General features: G+C 48.8%; 1 protein-coding gene and 1 long non-coding RNA gene across 4 annotated transcripts in view; one reads left to right on the forward strand and one right to left on the reverse strand.

Annotated features, from left to right (window-relative positions):
• Window positions 1-6,034, reverse strand: part of ZFHX3 (zinc finger homeobox 3) — a 338,436-nt gene extending 332,402 nt beyond the window's left edge. For all 3 annotated transcript variants that reach the window (XM_085638005.1, XM_085638006.1, XM_085638004.1), the window contains exon 1: window positions 5,810-6,034. The gene's annotated coding sequence lies outside the window, so the exon portion shown is untranslated. The remainder of the gene's footprint in view (window positions 1-5,809) is intronic.
• A 73-nt stretch (window positions 6,035-6,107) lies between these two features.
• LOC146776336 (uncharacterized) lies at window positions 6,108-17,846 on the forward strand. Its single transcript, XR_014972088.1, has 2 exons — window positions 6,108-6,392; window positions 9,413-17,846. It is a non-coding gene; the product is annotated as an uncharacterized LOC146776336 (long non-coding RNA).
• Window positions 17,847-19,814: the final 1,968 nt, after the last annotated feature.

A 19,814-nucleotide genomic window follows, 5' to 3' on the forward strand; every position in this document is an offset into this window, starting at 1 on the left:
GGCCTACTGAAAGACAGCTCGTGTGTGTGTTGACCTTCTGTATAGGCCACATACCACACAAACGTAGTCTTGTAGACGTGCATTCAGCTGTATAAAACACTATTTCAATAGCCCTCTGCAGCCTGTTTCTTAGCTCTTTGACAATGTAAACCCACTGAAAACCGGTTCGTGGTGGGAGTACCCCAAACAAAGAGTCCAAAATCCATTGAGGGGTGGAGGGCAAGTAAAAACCACTGAAAAGCAAAAAGGCACCCAGATGACCGCTGGAGACAAGCCAGACAGTTGGGCTTTTAAAAAACTAACAAGTCTACAGGGTACGTTGACTTATATCCCCAAATTCCCAATACCACCAAAAAAATGAAAAAAAACACACACAAAAACCACAGCAATGCTGGGGAATTGTTTACATGGCGAACAGGGCAGCACCCTCTCCATCCACAGACACCGTGTTTTATGGGCCCGGAGACCAGAAGTTTATAACCGCTGCATTGATTAGAGATTAAAAGAAGACAACATATTGGGCAACAGCACGAGCCACAACATACCTTCCCAGCCTCGCTCGAAGATAAAAGTAAAGAAACTGAAAATGCTACCTCCCACAGCGGCGGCCTTTCCACCATTCCGAAACATAAAACACCGCTTTAAAAATGCACCACAAAACAGCGAAAAATAGAGGCATAACTTGAGGGGAGGAAAGGAATCGTCATTCTCTGCCAGTTTAAGAGGGAAGGAAAGCGGTTTAAAAATATACTTGTCTCTCCCCTTCTCGTGCTTACAAATTACGATTTAAAAGCCTTCTTTTTGTCGAGCTGCTGCAACTAGTCGAACTGGTCCTGGGCGAAGGGCAGCACATTCAGAGGAGCGCTTTGTAATCGGATCCCACCTCAGCTTGAATTTGCCTGCACTGAATAGAAGGATTTGCGCCCCTGCCGCCTCCCTCTCTGGTTTTGTTTTAGCAGAGCTTTGAAGAGCATACCTGAGAGAAAGCCTTCAATTTGTAACAGCGAGGCGGGAGAAGAGCACACAAAGTACAAAAAAAAAACCAAGCAAAAGGTAACACACACTACGTGACCCACATCTAAAGATTTACAAACACATTTACATGCAGTTAAAAAACATCATATTACATACACACCGACGTTATATACACGGGTAGCTTTACAAACGTATGTATACACATCACAAACGCAGGCAAAAGTAGGTACATGTAAATAGATATAATAGCACACAACTATTATATGTTCAATCGTACATCATTGTGTATATATATATATATATATATATATATATATATATATATACACATATATACACACACTATTATATTACATAATAAATGTAGAGATCAAATACAATAGGTAATTATGAGGCATTAACCTATTACTTATGTGAGAGACACGAGTATATATATATATATATATATATATATATATATATATATATATATACACACACACACACACACGACGTGTGCATATCAGGCACACAGCATACTTGCAGGAGCATGTTCATACAAAATGCTTACACGTGTAAATATAGATACATACAATTGTGAGTGAGACACACACACACCCAAATATAGGTATATTAGAAAACAGGAGAAACGTCAAAGTACCCAGCACGAGCTGGGGATTTTCCTGGCCTCGCGCCTAATGTACATGGGATTAATAACCAGAAATCAAGCAGATTACACGCAGAGTTCTGTTATTTTGAAAAATATACAACATCGTCGGCCTCGCTCCATCAGAAAAGCCTGCCGTGGAACCATGCTAACGGTAGAGGTGGAGAGAGAGACGTCTCCAACGGGAAGGCAAACCATGAACTGCTTCCTAGAACGGCTGGCTGTACTTTGCTGCTCTAGACAGTAACACTCATCCGTGAAGCGGTGTCCTAGTGATCCGACCGTGCGCGCGCGCAGGGGCAGGATTCACAAGAGTAAAAAACAATAACAACAAGAGGGGTGTCTGGCTTGGAGTGGTTGCGCTTGGCACTCGATTGACAGCACAAGACGCTTTGCATGGATTGATACAAGCGCAGTGCGGTGCGGAGTGCTGAGACGGTGCTGCTTGAATGTTTTTAGACTTCGACTAGAGCTGCCTTTTGTCCCGGTTCCGCTCAGCAGCCCTTTGCTCTGCGAGGCCAATCCCCACTCCGGGAGCTGTCTGATGCAGGGGAGGGCCCCCCTTGGCAATTAGTGGGCACCACCCTCCTTCGCAGGCTGCTTCTTCGGCACCCTCTCTTGAAGCGGACAAGCGGCCCAAACACACGGGCCCCTGGCGATCCTGTCACTTACACGGAAGTCAAGGCTTTCACCGCTTATAAGTGAGGGAGCCTCTTCCAGCAAAGAGCCATATCCGTGTGCAAGTACGCACCTACATAAGAAACAGCCACAATGGACAAAGGCCTAGAGGTTAAATATCACCCACGCACATCCAGAAGTACAGCCAAATAAAAAGAACCCGAAATAAACACACTCGAATCAACCGCAGACAGACAGGGATACAGACTTTCGCATCAGATGTAGTTTGATCAGCTCGGCACACCACTATCCGACTGGCATGACTAAAGATACAAGCATTGCCAAATGTGGGTTATACATTGTATTTCTCTGCAATATCTGTGATGTGCATACATACACCCAGAAGCATAGGGTCACCTCTCACACCAAATCACGTGACTTCCAACTTCCGCACGCAGAGAGCGTAAAATCTTAGACGCAGGACCCGATGCCCAGAATGTCATACTCAAGTGACACCGGGGACCGCACGTACATGTTGGGGATGGGGGAGATGAGATACTCTGGTGTAGGGCTGTGCAGCACGCGCCCCCCCATCGGAGCTCTGGGCATGAGCAGACTGGCTCAGTGCACCAGGGCCAGCTACTAGACGTGCAGGGCATTGTTTGGAGATGTTCTTTCTTCCCGTGCCTTTAAGGGCACGGAAACAGATTCAAAGCGGTAGAAGCGCACACGCCACAATGGGGCAACAGTTAACAATGTCAACAGTTCAACAAAAACAAGGCCTACCCAGAACATGGAGGGAGTGTAGAGCGGGATGCTTCGCCCCTCGAAAGCCCTTCCAGCTATACCCTCTGCTCCCCTGCTCAGGGTCCCACGTGTGATGGAAGTCCCTTTAAACAACCTTCTCATCAGGGAATACAGTTTTTGAATTTGGAAAACGTATACAAATACCACAAATAAAATGTCAGCAGTTATAAGCTAGTAATTTGGGGGGAAATGAAATATCCGTTTACTTGTAGGAAACCCTCGTTATTGCCTTGGCAGTTCACTCTGCATTAAATCGCAGATGTTTCTTCATTTCCATTTCTTCCACAAACGCACATTTGCAAACAACTCGGAGATATACGTATATAGATGATACGGCACCAACATGAGTTTTACATTTAAAAAACTGTCCCAAAGAAAGTCGAACAGATAATTTAAATGTGCTGGCAATCTTTAGATAAGACCGCTTAGGGAGAAAGGGCGATGCATGGGTTGGGAGCAAGGGGTGGGTACAAAACAAGTGTTTATAAAACCCAAATGGCTTTTGCAGCGACCGCGGTGTTGTGCTTCCCGAGGTAAGCTTTTGTGTGTGGTGTGGGGGGGGGGGGCGGGGGAGGGGTACCAATGAAGCCACAGGGTGCTTTGGGGCACGGCAACTTGATGGGTGATGGGGTATAACTGACCAGCCCCGGACACTGCTCCACGTACGCATGGGGGGCCCCCTGCCACATTATTCACCCCCTAATGCCAGCATTGCCCTTCTAACAACACGCCCAAAGATTCAGTGGCGTGCAAGAGACCAGAGGAGCGGAATGCATGCATGGAAGTGGGCCTCGGTTAAAACCTCTTTAATGGGTGTGCAACGGGGCCCTCAGTGGTTGGGGCCCGGGGCCAATACACCTGCAGCACAAGCAGCCACGGTTCCTAAGTATTACTCCCCATAGAGCTGCGCCCCTGGTACATAGACTGAGAACATTAGGGCCAATGGGGATTCCGGTGCACCAAGTGGCCCGGAGGAGGGGCCACGTATGGGTGTTTGGATGGGGGGGGGGGGGTTGTCTAATTGTAAGCACCCCCAAGCCCAGGGGACCTTAACCCTAGGGTGAGGAATTTACATGAACTGCACCTTGGGGGGCCGTCTCCTTATGGGTTAAGAGTCTCCAGCCATATTGTTGAGAGCGCTACATGATATTCCATGAAGTGGTAGATGAAAGCCCGGGGGGAGGGGGAGGGGGGGGGGCACACTCCTCCCTTCTGACCCTTGCCCGGGGGACCTAACGAAGTAGCAAGGGCAGGGTCTCCCCCGGGAAAGGGACCAAGAGGGCAGAAACCCGTCCCGGAAAAGTGAGAAAACCGGAGTCCAGAAAGAGGACAACAGCAAGCGATAGAAGAGGTGGGCAGTGAGGTAGAGCAACATAGAAAAAAGGCAAGCTGGGCAGGGAAGGAGGCACGGGGATCACAGAAGGCTGTGGAGGTGGAGAGCGAAGGTAGAGGCACAATGAAGCGAAAGGAGATCAGGAACAAATGCCAGGGGAGAGAAAGGAGAAGCGAGAGAATGAGAAAGGGAACTGCAAGGAGCACTGAGGCAGCATGGAGCAGAGGTCGGTACCGTGAAAGGATCTAAGAATCAGCAAGGGAAGCAGGCAGGCGTGAGGAAGGGTAGAGGGAAGGAAGCACAGGTGGAGAGAAAAGAACAAATGAAGAGGGAATCGTGAAGGGTTACGAGGTAAGTGCGGGGGGGGGGCTGAAAGTGAGAAGAGAGGGCATAGGAAACAAAGGAGGAGGTCGGGTGGGGGAGGGGGTTAATAAACACCAAAAAATAACAGTAATGGGGGGGGGGGGGGAGACTTGAATCAAAAACACCAAGGAAAAAGGATGAGCAGAGAGAAAGAAGGGCTTAAAACGGTCGAGGGTGGGGGGCAACAGAAGGTTGACCAGGAAGTAAGAGAGTGAGGGGTGAAAGAAGGGTAAAAGAAAAAACAGATGAGTAAAGATGAGAAAGGGGGAGCAAAGAAAGGCGACAAAGTGAAAGCGAAGCGAAAGCGGTTGGAACAAAAGCAGGAGAAGAACGAAAGGAATGATGAAATGAGCAGAAGAGGGATGGAGCAAAGAAAGGAGACCTAAGGAGGAAAAGGAGGCACAGGAATCAGTAGAGGATGAAGAGAAAGCAACGGATAGGCAGACAGCAGAGGAAGCAGGAGTGGACCCAGGGAAACAAGACGAGACACAAACTAGATTAATGCGAGCAAAGGATGGATAAAGCAGAAACAGGAGAAAAGGCCAGGAGGCAGAAAGTAAGGGATGGGACAAGGAAGAATAAATGGAAAAAGAACCGAAGGCTGTGGCAGAGCAGAGAAAGAGGTGAGTGGCAGCAGGGGAAAAGGTTACGAGGAAAAACTGTATGAAAAAGAAAGAATCGGAGAGTCAAATGAGGGAATGGGAGGAAGGATTTAAAGGCAGTGAGCTTAAGAGAAACAACGAGATGGAGAGAGCAGAGAAAAGATTAAAAGAAAGGGAGGAAGAGTTGGGAGAAGAGGAAGATGAGAACGAGAGCGATGAACATGTAGAGGAAGGAGAAAATAAGCAGAGGAAGGAGACGGAACTGAGGAACAAGAAAAAAACAAGAGTGTGAAAGAGCAGAGGAAGAGAGAAAAGGGGCAAGGAAAGGTGAGGAGAGGGGCCGGGGAAGGGAGCGGGGCGGACAGGGGCCAGCCGGGAGCAGCACAGAAGCCAGGGGAGAGGGGGCGCTGGACCCCAGGAGAGCAGCCTTCGAGGCCATAGAGACAGCAGTGAAAGTTGACTTACGTGGCGGGAGCCCCGCAGCACAGCCCCGGTCCCGGGCAGCAGCGATCCCCGGCGCGTAGCCCCGGTCCCGGGCGGAGGGTGGCAGGCGGAGCAGGCCGGGCTCCCATGCAGGCGGCAGCGAAGGGCGTCAGGCGGCGCTGGGCGGGGAGCGCGGCAGGGCGGCGGGCAGCCCAGCCCGGCAGCGGCGGCCCCGCTCCATGGCGGCGACGGCGCCAGCCCTCCCTCCCTGCCGCCTCTCCCGCCCCCAGCACCGGTCGGCAGGGGGCGTGCACCGGGGGCGGGGGGGTGTAGGTCCCGGGAGGGGTGCGGCGGGTCTTCTGGGTGCTCTCGGTGGAGGTCCCCCGGCGCACGGTGCTCCCGATCCCGGGCGCAGGTTACTCCGGATCCCCAGTCCACGGTGCTCAGATCCTCCAGTGCGGGTCACTCCCGATCCCTGATACAGTGTGCTGCCGATCCACGGTGCAGTGTGCTCCCGATCCACGGTGCTAGACGCTGCCGATCCACGGTGCGGGGCGCTCCAGGACCCCGGCGCAGGACGCTCCCGATTCCCGGTGCAGGGTGGCCCCGGTGCTCCCGATCCAAGGTACAGGGTGCTCCCGGTCAACGGCTCTTTCGGATCCCGGCGCTGGGCGCAGAGCTCCGGCTGCTGCTGCTGCTGCACAGACCCCGAGCAGCGCAGCCAGGAAACTCTTTGGATCTTTATTCTGCTAATTAGTTTCCTGCAAAAAATGGCTGTGATTAATGCAGTGCGCATGTGCTTCATTACCGGGCACCGGGGAAGGGCTAATTACCACCTTCTGCATCAGTGCTATGGGGGGAGGGGGCGGGGGGAGATCGGGCAGGGAGGGGGTGGAAGGGGAGGAGGGGGGAGAAAGTTTAGATCTCATACAAGAAAAAAAAAGAAATTATTAAAAAAAAACTATATACACACAGGAGAGAGAGGAGAAGAGCAGGAATGTGAGCCCAGGAGAGGGGGAGGCGGGGGGAGCTTCAGTTCTTTTTTTTTTTTCTTCTTGCAAATGCAGCTTTGGATGTTTAAATGAAATCAGAAGGGGGAGTGGTGCAGATATCAATAGAGACATGGAAAATAACTATAGAGCTGCATGGGCAACAGCATGCATAGGGACTGCATGTCTATAGGGACCCTAGGACAACTCCACGCCTATAGGGTCACACTAAGACAATAGCATGCTTACAAGGGCACTGCTTGGATCGTCCCATGCCTGTAAGCTACATTAAGGCTGAGGCATACCCATAGGCTAGGATTAGATACTGCAGTGCCTACAGGCAGAGTTAGGCACTATCGTGTAAACAATCAGACCACAGCATGCCAATAAGGCACAGTAAAAGAACAGCGTGCCTTCATGTACAGTTAGATTACAATAATACAGCTAGAGCTCTGCGCGTTTGCAGGGTCGAGCAAGGTAGATAGTACAGTGAGTGTTTGTTGGGTACAGGAAGACAACAGGGTGCTTAAATAGGGCACAGTAAGACTGTTCCATGCCCGGAATCGGTTGTGATACATAGCACCACAGTATCTGGTGTCAGTGATAGAGTAGCACAATAGGATGTCTACAGGGAATGGCAAAACAGACGGATACAGGCTCTGTACTGCAGGAACGTGCGTAAAGTAAGACCATAGGACACCCTTTGGATGCATCAACACAGCAATGGCTATAGTTTAGAAGAAGACAATATGGCGATGAAGTAGACGATGAGAGTAGTTCGCGGTGCTGTAGAATTCCAGTAGCTACAGATGGACACCAGGATGCCGACAGGATGCGGTGAAGTAATGCAACACCTATAGCGACACACATTTGAACATTTTTATTGAGTACAACAGGCCAAAGGAAGGCTGTAGGCTGTTCAGGGGGCACCCGCTTATGCAGTAGGAAATTAAATTATGTTATACCTATTGGATAAAGTAGGGAGCATTATTTAAGTGGCTTCCATAGAAGGTGTGTATGATACAGTAGTAGACTGGGCTACTAGTAGGGTACAGGGGAAGGGCCATGCAATTCTAGTAGGGTGTAAACCCCTAATATATGCTTACAAGTGACGGCATGTTCACAAGACATGGATGAAAATGTGAGTGGCTTATGTTAAATGAGCATGTATGTTGGCAGCAGGACAACTGAATGGTTGCAGGGTACGTCTGGGATATATGCGGTTTGTAAGATACAGCAAGACACTGAAATGATTACACGAGACAGAAGTAGAAGGTAGCGGTTAATGGTGTTCTGTGATAGTTCACCAACTACTGCCGAGCAAAAGATGGTTGTGGACCACAGTAGACTGTGGACGTACTACAGCCGGACAGTGGGAACATGTGAAGGATGTATTGTGACTGCAGAACTATTGGGAGGATGTTTTTATGATACATAGGATGGTTGTAGGGGACAGTCAGATGTCTGTGAGAAATAGCGGGACAACCCAATGCTTGTATGATACAGCGAGGCAATATAGCGTTTATAACAAGATAGATGAAGGCAATGGGACGGTCCTGGGAGACAGCAGGGCAAAGACATGTTAATAACACACAGCAAGACAGTAGGATACAGTAGCAAAAGAGAATATTTCTTTTCATACAACAGGAGAATAGAATGGTTGTTGGATTCAGCAGCACAATAAGTAATGTTTCTAAGATAAAGCTGGACAGGGATGGCCCTGGCATGCAGCAGCACACAATATTGTTCTTTAATAGACAGAAGGACAATGGGGTGAGTGAAGGAAGCAGTGGACAGCAGGGCATGAAATAAGACTCAGCATGGCAATGGGGTGACCGCAGTTCAGCATTATAACAGGATTGTGATACTGTACACAAGGGAGTGGTTGAAGGATGCAACATCACACGGAGTGTGCATAAGACATGGGATGCTTTTTGAGTACAGCAACATATGTAATGTTTACAGGATGCAGCAGGGCTGAGGGAAGGATGGGGGTAGCACAAAGCACAAGTAATATTTTGACAGTGATGGTTGTAGGGCACAACAGGACACTAAGACGTTTATATGATGTAGGGCAGTGGGAAGGTGGCATCGGCCTGTGTCTCACACAGTAGTGCAGCAGAGTGCTTCTAGTATAAAATGTAGGTTTACTCTACACAAGGATGCAGCGTTACAAGGACGGAGGAGGCGGGAAACGAGAGCAAGCAGTGCCTGAGAGTTAGCTCCAGGCTGGTGCTGCACCTAGACTGCCGCCTGAGTACCAGTGAGAGATCCTCACACACAGGGGTAGGAGGAAGAGTGAGTCAGCCACGGGAAAGAGGGAAAGCACAGCCAAGGTCGACTCAGGAATACAGAGCGAGGGAACATATGTGGAAAGAAACTGTCATAGAGACAGATATTGGTGGTGTAACTTACTTTGAATGCATCTATTGGTATATGTGGGTGTGGTATATATGTGTGTATATATGTGTGTGTGTGTATATATGTATACACACACACATACATACATGCATAGATACTAAAAGCCCATAGCACCGTATGCCTGTTCGGCTGTCTGCACAGGTACGTGCGTGCACACATCCGCATCCACAGACTGTTGCATCCCTGTTGACATGCACACGTGCTTATCTGTACATCGCTGGCTATGTGTTTGCAGGGTTTCGGACGGAGGAAGTTGCCACCAGCTTTGGATAGCGGGAGGGCACCTCGACCGCCGCAGATGTGGGCGATCCGACCATCGAAGGAATGTGCACGGACGGTGGAATGTGCAGCAAGACTGGGAGGTGGAGAATCCGCGGCGAGCACGGCTGATGCACCACGAAGACACAACCCCGGGGTGTCAGCGCCCCACAACTAGCGAGGATGTGGCCGTGAGTGTTCGAAGAACGGCCATTTTATCCTCCAAGCTGAAGGGCCGCAGGTGTGTTGAACACGCACCTACAGACATGGACAAGGCGAAGGGGCTGCCAAGGGCGAGAGGAGGGCAGCAGGCCCCCGTCTGGGCCACCGACTCCTCAGAAAGATTCCATTCTTAGAGACGACGGGACGGCCCCAGCAACACAGGGAGAGCTGAAAAATGCAAACGCTCTCAGAGCAAAGGGTCAGCCGCCGGGACCTCTGACCCAGCCCCGCCCTCCCCATGGTCGGAGAGCAGAGAAGGGGCAGCCCAGCCCGAGGAGACATCCACATGGGGCAGAAGGAGGCAGAGGGGCCGAGAAGCAGAGCGCAGGAGGAAGGAAGAAATGCTGGATACCTTCACGGAAAGGAAAGACACTGCAAGTCACAGATAGACAGCGGGCGGAGAAAGAGATCGGCACAAATATAATGTGCAATCATCAACAGACGAGACTGTCCACGAAGAAAATATGAAACGGGAAGGCATGTGGAGACAAAAGGAAATAGGACAGACCCTTTGCATTTGGGAAGTACGTGGAGAAAAGAAACGGAAAGACGCATTTGCGTGAAAAACCGGAACGAGGCAAATCTACAAGGAGAAAAGAATCAACAGAAGCAAATGAAAGATACATTAAATTACAAGAAGTAAAGAATATGGAGCCTGTGGGAGCAAATGAAAGAGACGAGAAACTACAATAGTGAAAATGTGTAACACACCAACCTATGTTAAAAAAGAAATAGACAGAAAACAACATTGTGGACATGGAAACAGGCAGAAGAATACTACCAGGAGACAAACAAAAGAAATAAGACAGTACAATTAGACAAGGGGGAATCAGAAAACACCTATATCTAGAAAATGAAAAATGGCACGAGTGTGTACTTTAAAATGGGACAGCGACTGGAATCTGTAAGAAGCTACACACAGTTAAAAGAAAACGGTAAGGAACCACGGTTACTTAAAAGGGGTAGAGGAACATGCACGGAGAAAAGTGAAAGAGAAGGGACGCTGTATGGAGAAAATGAAAAAAAGAAGACTGCAAAGAGTAAATTGGAAGCAACCGTAACGCCACATAAAGAAGGAAGCCACAGTGCAGAAACAAGAAGAAAATAGGAAATGACACACGAGAACGAAAATAGACACCTAACATTTTAAAAACGGAAAAAGACCAGAAAAAGCACGGAACCTAGTGGAGAAAACGGAAAAAGACAGGGGAAGCGGATGGAAAATGACATGGAGAAAACTGATATCGGCAGCAAACTACACGGAGAAAAAAAATGGGGCAAAGAAATAATGGAAGAAAAAGAAAAGTACCTGGATAAAAAGGGAACAGGATAGAGCAGTTCATATGAAAAATGGAGAGGGACAAGAAACCAAAAGGAGAAAAACTGAACAAATTAAGTTGTGAGAAAGGAAACGGGCGACCTCTACTAAAATTAAAGATGCAGGAACGTAAGAGGGAAAGTAGTAAAGACATAATCTAAAGGAATAATACAGAAAAAAGAAGGGAAAACAGGAATAAAAAGGAAAAAGGTGAGTGGGCAAAAAGGAAAAGACAAAGAAGCAAATAGACGTAGATAAAATGTAAAGGAAGAAAAAGCAACAACATCAAAACGATAATAGGTGTAACATTAAAATAAATAAATTAAGAATAGGGGTTTGAGAGAAACGAACAACAAATATGCCAAAACAAAGACGAAATATCCAAAAAGATAAAAGTAGAAGAAAGGAAAAAGTCAAATAGCAAAAAAAAGAACAAGACAAATGAAAATTAGAGGAAAAAAGGGGGCGGAACGAACGAAAGAACCCCCCAAAAAAGAAAAACACATTTAAATTGCCCCCTTTTAAGGCGTCCGCCGAAAGCAAAAGAATCCCACCTGCCAGCGATTTCCTGTTAATTTACATTGACACCATCGGAATTCCAAAGTGTGCCACCAACACTAATTAAACATTTCCGCCCTATTCCGGCAGATGCATTTGCTCTTTTCTTAGTAAACGGCGCAAAAGTTGGTTTTCAGACGGGGCGCTGCCCTGACACCTCTGTACTTCGGCTCCCCTGACCACTGTGCAGCGGCTGAAACGCCCCCCCCCCCCCCTCCCCTCCTCAGCAATGAGGCGTTCCTCTGTTTTTGGGGACCCATGTAGCCGTTATCCCCACCGACAGAACCGTTTTCAGACAATTCCCCACATTTTGTGCGTAAGTGGGGAGGCGCAAGTCCCACCCAAACACCTCCCTGATCTCCCTACGCTTAGCGGGTTTGTAAACCTGCCACGAAAGCTTTGTAGAGGAGGAACAGTTCTGCGAAGTTTATTTTAATTTTTTTCATGTTTGCTGTCTGCCCCTGCACACAGGACAGAGGTCAGAGCCCAGCTTCGGTGACAAGGCTCAGAAGCCAGAGATTCCCAAACCCTCCCCTTTTTGTCGTGTGCTAAAAATAAAATGGAGAAAAAAACGCAAAAAGCGAAAGGTTACTGCAGGGAAAAGAGGCGTGTGTGCCCGGCTCCCTGCCCATTGTGCGCGCCCGGGGGTTAATGCTATTCTGGGGGCACAATGGTTGCTGCGAGAGTGGCTGGTGGAAGTCCCAAAATGTAACATCTCGGCGAGGCTGCAGACCCCCCCACCCCCCCGCCCCCCCGCAGCAAAGTGAAGCGGTGGCTCTTCTTTAAATCCCATTTTTATCCAATTGTTGCATTTAAATACGACTGCTGATTGCAAAGGTTTTCTCACTCCTGTTGCTGCGTCTTCAGTTTAAACTCATAGAATGCCAGAGGTTGTGGGCAGCGCTAGCTGGTCCCTAAAATGTGACGCCCTGCTTCAGGCTAAGAATTACGTTAGAGCCCCGTGGCATAACCGGGAGAACAGCCGACACCTCCTCGCACACTCTGTTTACACCACTGCCTCCAGGAGGCGCCACGGCTGATTGGTGGTGGGCGCTCAGCCCCCCCTCCCCCAGTGCCAAGCCCATGGTCGCTGCTGGGCTGACCAAACCTCTCACAATGAGAGCCCTACTTCCAAACCCCTCACACTGACGGCTCTGAGTAGAGTGCCCTATCCTCTCTCACCCTGAGCCTTTACATGAGGCTTCCAAACCTCTCACACTGAGAGCCCTGAGTGCCCTATCCTCTCACCCTGAGCCTTTGCATGAGGCTTCCAAGACCCTCACACTGAGAGCCCCTAGTGGAGTGCCCTATCCCCTCTCACTGAGTCTTTCAAGACCCTCACACCGAGAGCCCCGAGTGGAGTGCCCTATCCCCTCTCACCCGAGGCTTCCAAGGCCCTCACACCGACAGCCCCGAGTGGAGTGCCCTATCCCCTCTCACCCGAGGCTTCCAAGGCCCTCACACCGACAGCCCCGAGTGGAGTGCCCTATCCCCTCTCACCCGAGGCTTCCAAGCCCCGAGTTGAGTGCCCTATCCCCTCTCACCCCAAGGCTTCCAAGCCCCTCACACCGAGAGCCCTGAGTGGAGTGCCCTATCCCCTCTCAATCGAGGCTTCCAAGGCCCTCACACGAGAGCCCCGAGTGGAGTGCCCTATCCCCTCTCACCCGAGGCTTCCAAGCCCCGAGTTGAGTGCCCTATCCCCTCTCACCCCAAGGCTTCCAAGCCCCTCACACCGAGAGCCCTGAGTGGAGTGCCCTATCCCCTCTCAATCGAGGCTTCCAAGGCCCTCACACGAGAGCCTCAAGTGGAGTGCCCTATCCCCTCGCACCCTGAGGCTTCCAGAACCATCCCCTCTCCCCCCCCCCAGGCTTCCAAGCCCCTCACACGAGAGCTCTGAGTGGAGTGCCCTATCCTCTCCCACCCTGAGGCTTCCAAGCCCCTCACACCGAGAGCCCTGAGTGGAGTGCCCTATCCCCTCTCAATCGAGGCTTCCAAGGCCCTCACACGAGAGCCTCAAGTGGAGTGCCCTATCCCCTCGCACCCTGAGGCTTCCAGAACCATCCCCTCTCCCCCCCGAGGCTTCCAAGCCCCTCACACAAGAGCTCTGAGTGGAGTGCCCTATCCTCTCCCAACCTGAGGCTTCTAAGCCCCTCACACCGAGAGCCCTGAGTGGAGTACCCTATCCCCTCTCATCCTGAGGCTTCCAAGCCCCTCACACCGAGAGCCCAGAGTGGAGTGCCCTATCCCCTCTCACCCCGAGGCTTCCAAGCCCCTCACACCGAGAGCCCTGAGTGGAGTGCCCTATCCCCTCTTGCCCTGAGGCTTCCAAGGACCTCACACCGAGAGCCCAGAGTGGAGTGCCCTATCCCCTCTCACCCGAGGCATCCAAGACCCTCACACCGAGAGCTCAGAGTGGAGTGCCCTATCCCCTCTCACCCCGAGGCATCCAAGACCCTCACACGAGACCCCTGAGTGGAGTCCCCTATCCCCTCTCACTGCGAGGCTTCCACGACTCTCACACCGAGAGCTCCGAGTGGTGTGCCCTATCCCCTCTCACCCTGAGGCTTTCAAGACCCTCACACGAGAGACCTAAGTGGAGTGCCCTATCCCCTCTCAACCTGAGGCTTCCAAAACCCTCACACCGAGAGCCCTGAGTGGAGTGCCCTATCCCCTCTCACCCGAGGCTTCCAAGACCCTCACACCGAGATCCCCGAGTGGAGTGCCCTATCCCCTCTCAACCTGAGGCTTCCAAGACCCTCACACCGAGAGCCCTGAGTGGAGTGTCCTATCCCTCTCACCCGAGGCTTCCAAGCCCCTCACACCGACAGCCCTGAGTGGAGTGCCCTATCCCCTCTCACCCCGAGGCTTCCAAGACCATCCCTTCTCTCCCGAGGCTTCCAAGCCCCTCACACGAGAGCTCTGAGTGGAGTGCCCTATCCCCTCTCACCCCGAGGCTTCCAAACCCCTCACACCGAGAGCCCTGAGTGGAGTGCCCTATCCCCTCTCACCCTGAGGCTTCCAAGCCCCTCACACGAGAGCCCCGAGTGGAGTGCCCTATCCCCTCTCACCCTGAGGCTTCCAAGCCCCTCACACGGAGAGCCCCGAGTGGAGTGCCCTATCCCCTCTCACCCCGAGGCTTCCAAGACCCTCACACCGAGAGCCCCGAGTGGAGTGCCCTATCCCCTATCGCCCTTAGGTTTCCTATAAAATTCTCTCGCAGTGTGAGCCTGGCACTGGGGTGTTTACTTTTTTTGATCCCTAGCCTTGTCTGAGGCTTCTTAATCTGTCACATTGACAGCCGTGATTGAGGGGCCCTATCCTGTCTCACCCCAGCCTTGGCTCAGGTTTCCTATCCTCTCAGAGCCCGAGCCTGGAAGGAGTGCCCTACTCTGTGACTTTGGCCGTGGATGAGAATTCCTATGCTCTCACACTGACAGGCCTGATTGGGGTTTTCTTCTCCCTCCCTGTTTGTCAGTCAGTCAGTCAAAAGAAACTTTATTTGGTTATCACAACCATAAAGCATGATTCCTAAAGTTTGTTTAAAAAACGGTTACAAAGATTTAAAACAAAATTTCATAAAAAGATCATTCATTATATATATATAAAAAAAAATTCAATTCATGCAAGGTTTCCAACTCATTTATGACCTAATTCATTTAGTATTGCCCACTAATCGTAAGAGTTTGTCAATCAAGGTAAGGAACTTAGCCCCTTGACAGATTAAGATGGTAGATGTTCCCCCATCCAACAAGTTATGGTTTGTCTACAGGTGCGAAAGTTACGTTAATTTAAGGTTAGTTTTAAAAGACTCCTTCTTGCATCTTTTACTGCGGGGCAGATGCACATTAAGTGGCATAAAGATTCGTTGAAATACCCTCATAAAAGGCAATTTGCATTTAGGGATTTTCCTTTTCATGTTTGTCGCAAATCCTTGGTTTCGTATTCTCCAAACCGGTTCAGCATGAAACTCTTTTTTTAGAACCAATCGAAAATGTGTCGCTAAATAAGCTTGCGGTTTTGGTTTAATGTAGGAATTTATGATTGTCCAAGAGTGTTTGCGTTTTACCAGTAATTTTTTGTCTTCAAAAAAGGACTGATTTTTTGCAGCACTGTTACACACTCTGTTAAAAGCCACCTTTCCATCTTACTATCCCATGCCTCTTGTATGTCTAGTGCTGCCAATGCTGATCGTAAGTATTCGCCCCATGAATAAGATTTTTTTAGTTCATACTGGGCCTTTATTTCAGTCCAGCATAGGTTGTTCAAAGAACCAGGATTCGAGGAACGGAGTTTCCAGCAGTTTTACAAAAACAGATTGACGCTGGAATTCCTGATTTTGTAAACAGAATTCCAGACGGATCTGTGCCGTGATGCACTTTTCGGAAGATTAAAAATGGCTTTATACACCTTTATCTGTAGTTTGTTTAAAACTTCAAATTCCCGGCCATGCCATATTTCCAGACCATATGCAAGTGCAGGAAGTAATTGAGAGGCCATTACTTTCAAAAGGTGACTGTATGATGGGCAACTCAGTTTTTGTTTCAATTGTTTGTAGGCAAAGATTAGTGTTTGGGCCTTTGCTCTTATTGCTATTTTCTGTTCGGTGAAGGACATACCTCGACCCAAATGAATCCCAAGATACTTATATGTACGAACTTCCTATTTGTTTGTTTTTTGCAAACCACCTGAATTTTCCTGGACTAGGGCCTGATAATTGCACAACTTTTGTTTTTTGACTGTTTATCTCTAGCCCTTGCTTGTTGAAATAAATTATCAGGTGGTTAAAGACTCTTTGTAAGCCACTTCTTCTCCCTCCCATCCCCATCGAGGGTCAGACTGCCACAGAAAAAAGGCCCTGGCACCACAATAGCAGTGGTCCCGCATTGACGAGTCAGATAGCTAAAACAGTGGCTCACCTTTGACACTGGAGCCCTTGTGAACTTGTAAAGATGCCGCACAGGTGATTTACAAGGTAAGGGAGCCTGCATGGATCTGGGTTTGCTGCAAACAGTTTGTGGTCATAGCAGGTAAATAAACAGTAACAATTGGTCCACCAGACCATTCACAAGCCCACCAACAGACAGCACCTCTAACCTGTCAGACTAGCCAGTCTGGGGCTTCCTGACTGCCCTATTGCCCGGCCCGACTCTGGCCCCATCCTTGGAGGGAGCCCGGCTTGAAACGCCCTGTCCTCCCTACCCTGAGGCCTTCAAAAGCCCCACACTAGCAGTTCCCCATAGCCAGGGCGCTCTGTCCTCCTACACAGCCAGGCCTCGTGAGGTGCCGGTCTGTACACTAGGACCCCTGGCCAGGGTGCCACCCTGTCGGCCCCTGCCATTCTTACCGTGCCCATGCTGCCTTGCGTTACCAGACGAATCAATGCCAACAGCAGGATGCCATATTTTCATCCACGGCTCCCATGTATCGAATCTGTGCATTCTGGGAGTTGTAGTCTTGGTTGATTTGAAGTGAACCAACCGGACTAATACCCCAGAGAACAATGACAGCTTAAATAAAGACCCGAGTTTGTGAAATGTGCGTCATGTGAGGGTGGGTGTCACCCAGTAACCTCAGCCGGCGCCCTTAAACCGTAAGGCAATGACCGAAGCTAGACGACCTCTCCTTCCCCCACACTCTGAGCCCCTGGCCAGCAGGGTGGGAGCGCCTTGGCCTCTTCTAACACCGTGACCCTTTACATTGTGAGCCCCAGCCCGGCGGTGACCCACCCCCCTCTTTTCTCCCTTTACATTGTAAGACTTTAACCCTCCCCGGTTTTGGGGGGCCTCTATTCATCGGCGAGACGCTCTGTTTTTGACTTACATTATATTGGGGGGCCTGCCCCCTCTCACAGATTTCTAGGGTGAACTTGGCCTGAAAGGCACGGGATGTCTGTCCGGGGCCACCCGACACACAGCAGCACACTACTGGGCGCCAGGAGCCTTCTCCGGTCGCACAGAACCTCGCCTTCTGTCTCGGAATACGACGATGTGTATGATGCCAATCTGTAATGCTTAGACCCTTGCTATAGGGGCTGTACAATATATATGCGAGTACTGCTATACAGTCTCATACATTATATTAACATACGCTTTATGCGCTGCGACAAAGGCTAGGTTATCATTACAAATTATTAAAGCTGACATAAATAACACTTCTACATAATAAATGCGTGTATACATAATTACAGACGATAATGAAGTGGAATGCTTTTTCATTGTTTTCATATTTTCAATTTGTCTGTATACATGTGCAATGTCAATGATTTTAGGTAATTAGGCATCATTTTTTCATTAATAAAAACGATGCTACGGTATGTTGAAATTCATTATTATAAACAGTTCTGATATGACATTATACTATATATATATATATGTACACACAAACATACAAATAGATATATTATTACTGTTTTGTAGAATTTCTTGGTTCTGGTTTCGTATGCTATTTCTATAATACAGTATGCACACAAACTGCGTTAATTGATATTCACATCCATATAATACACATAGAAACGCATACATATATACTTAGGTACATGATAATAATTCTCGCAGAAATCGCTTCACAATCGGACTCGTGGAAATTGTATTTTTCTTGCCGTACACGCACGTATGTGTTATATAGGTGCTGGTCTAAATACACACGCGCTATAGCCACAACGCTATGATTTTACACACACCCTCTTCTTTCCTGGGGTCACAGAGAGTATCACCCGACCCCACACCCGTTGTTCTGCGTGTCGAGACCAAGTGTGTGCACAGCGGGAGTCGTGGCCACGTGCTCACATAGGAATCTACACACATCTGCATTGGAAATGTATGTATGTAAACATATACATTCATCTGTCATCCTCTAAGTGTGCTGCACCAAAAAAGACGAGTGATCGAAGGCACACCCTCTCCTCTGCAAGTAGCATATTTACATTACAGTTTACATCAGGGTAATACTGTGTATGATGGTCGTATGTACATGCGACCAAATAATGCATATTTTATCTAACTTGGATACATGTTACATATAATTTATACATAAACATAACTCTGTACATAGATTTGCATTCAGATGGGTGTGTCGTGTATTATATAATTCAAGAATAAATTATAGTACACAAAAATCAGTTTATAAACATAAATACATAGTGTATGCACATGAATGTGCGTAACATAATATTTCAAACAGGACCCTCCGCCCCCTATATATATTTCCGTTTTGAAATGTGTGTAACTATATATATATATATATATTTTTTTTTTACGCACACTGTATATATGTTATAAAAGATCTATGTACAGATGTATATGCCCACCCCATTGGGTATCACTGGATACTTCTAAATAAACACAGAAGTAATGCATACAGAGCTACATACAATTGCATTATGAATGTAAACATCAGTAGGTAAGCCAACGATCCAACTCGACAGCACTGCAGTATTACCATTCTAGTGTGGGGTGGGGCATGAGGCAGGAGATGTGAAACCTCAAGGGGGGCATGGTAATCAATAGAATATTATACACTCGACACCTGCAAACATGCTTTATGCCATGTCTCTTCACAACTATTTAAAAAATAGCGTCTGTGTGTGACACACATATATATTACACCATTGCAGTGAACATGAATTCATATGTGGCTTCCATCTAGGCATTTTGCAATTACTAAAAGAGGTGTGTGTGTGTGTATATATATATATACACACACACACACACACACATCTATATATGTGTGTGTGTATAATATACCAATGCATTGAAAATAAATGTGTCCCAATAGCACGCACGTTATAGAAATGTAGTACTCGCACACATGTATTACTACAGTACAAAGGACATTCCAATTATGATCGAGAACAACAGAATGCGCACGAGAAAACTGCCGCTTATGCCTCATTCGTCCGTGTTACATGTATCCTCGTTGTTGAGGGAGGACAGAGGCGAGTGACCCTCTCGAGGACTGGCCTCTGATGAATCTCACACATCCGTGTTACGTGTATCCTCATTGTTGAGAGAGGACAGGGGTGAGTGACCCTCTCGAGGACTGGCCTCTGATGAATCTCACACATCCGTGTTACATGTATCCTCATTGTTGAGAGAGGACAGAGGCGAGTGACCCTCTCGAGGACTGGCCTCTGATGAATCTCACACATCCGTGTTACATGTATCCTCATTGTTGAGAGAGGACAGAGGCGAGTGACCCTCTCGAGGACTGGCCTCTGATGCCTCACACATCCGTGTTACGTGTATCCCCGTTGTTGAGGGAGGACAGAGGCGAGTGACCCTCT

The sequence above is a fragment of the Triturus cristatus genome, chromosome 12 (assembly GCF_964204655.1).
Source record: "Triturus cristatus chromosome 12, aTriCri1.1, whole genome shotgun sequence".
Lineage (NCBI taxonomy): Eukaryota > Metazoa > Chordata > Amphibia > Caudata > Salamandridae > Triturus > Triturus cristatus.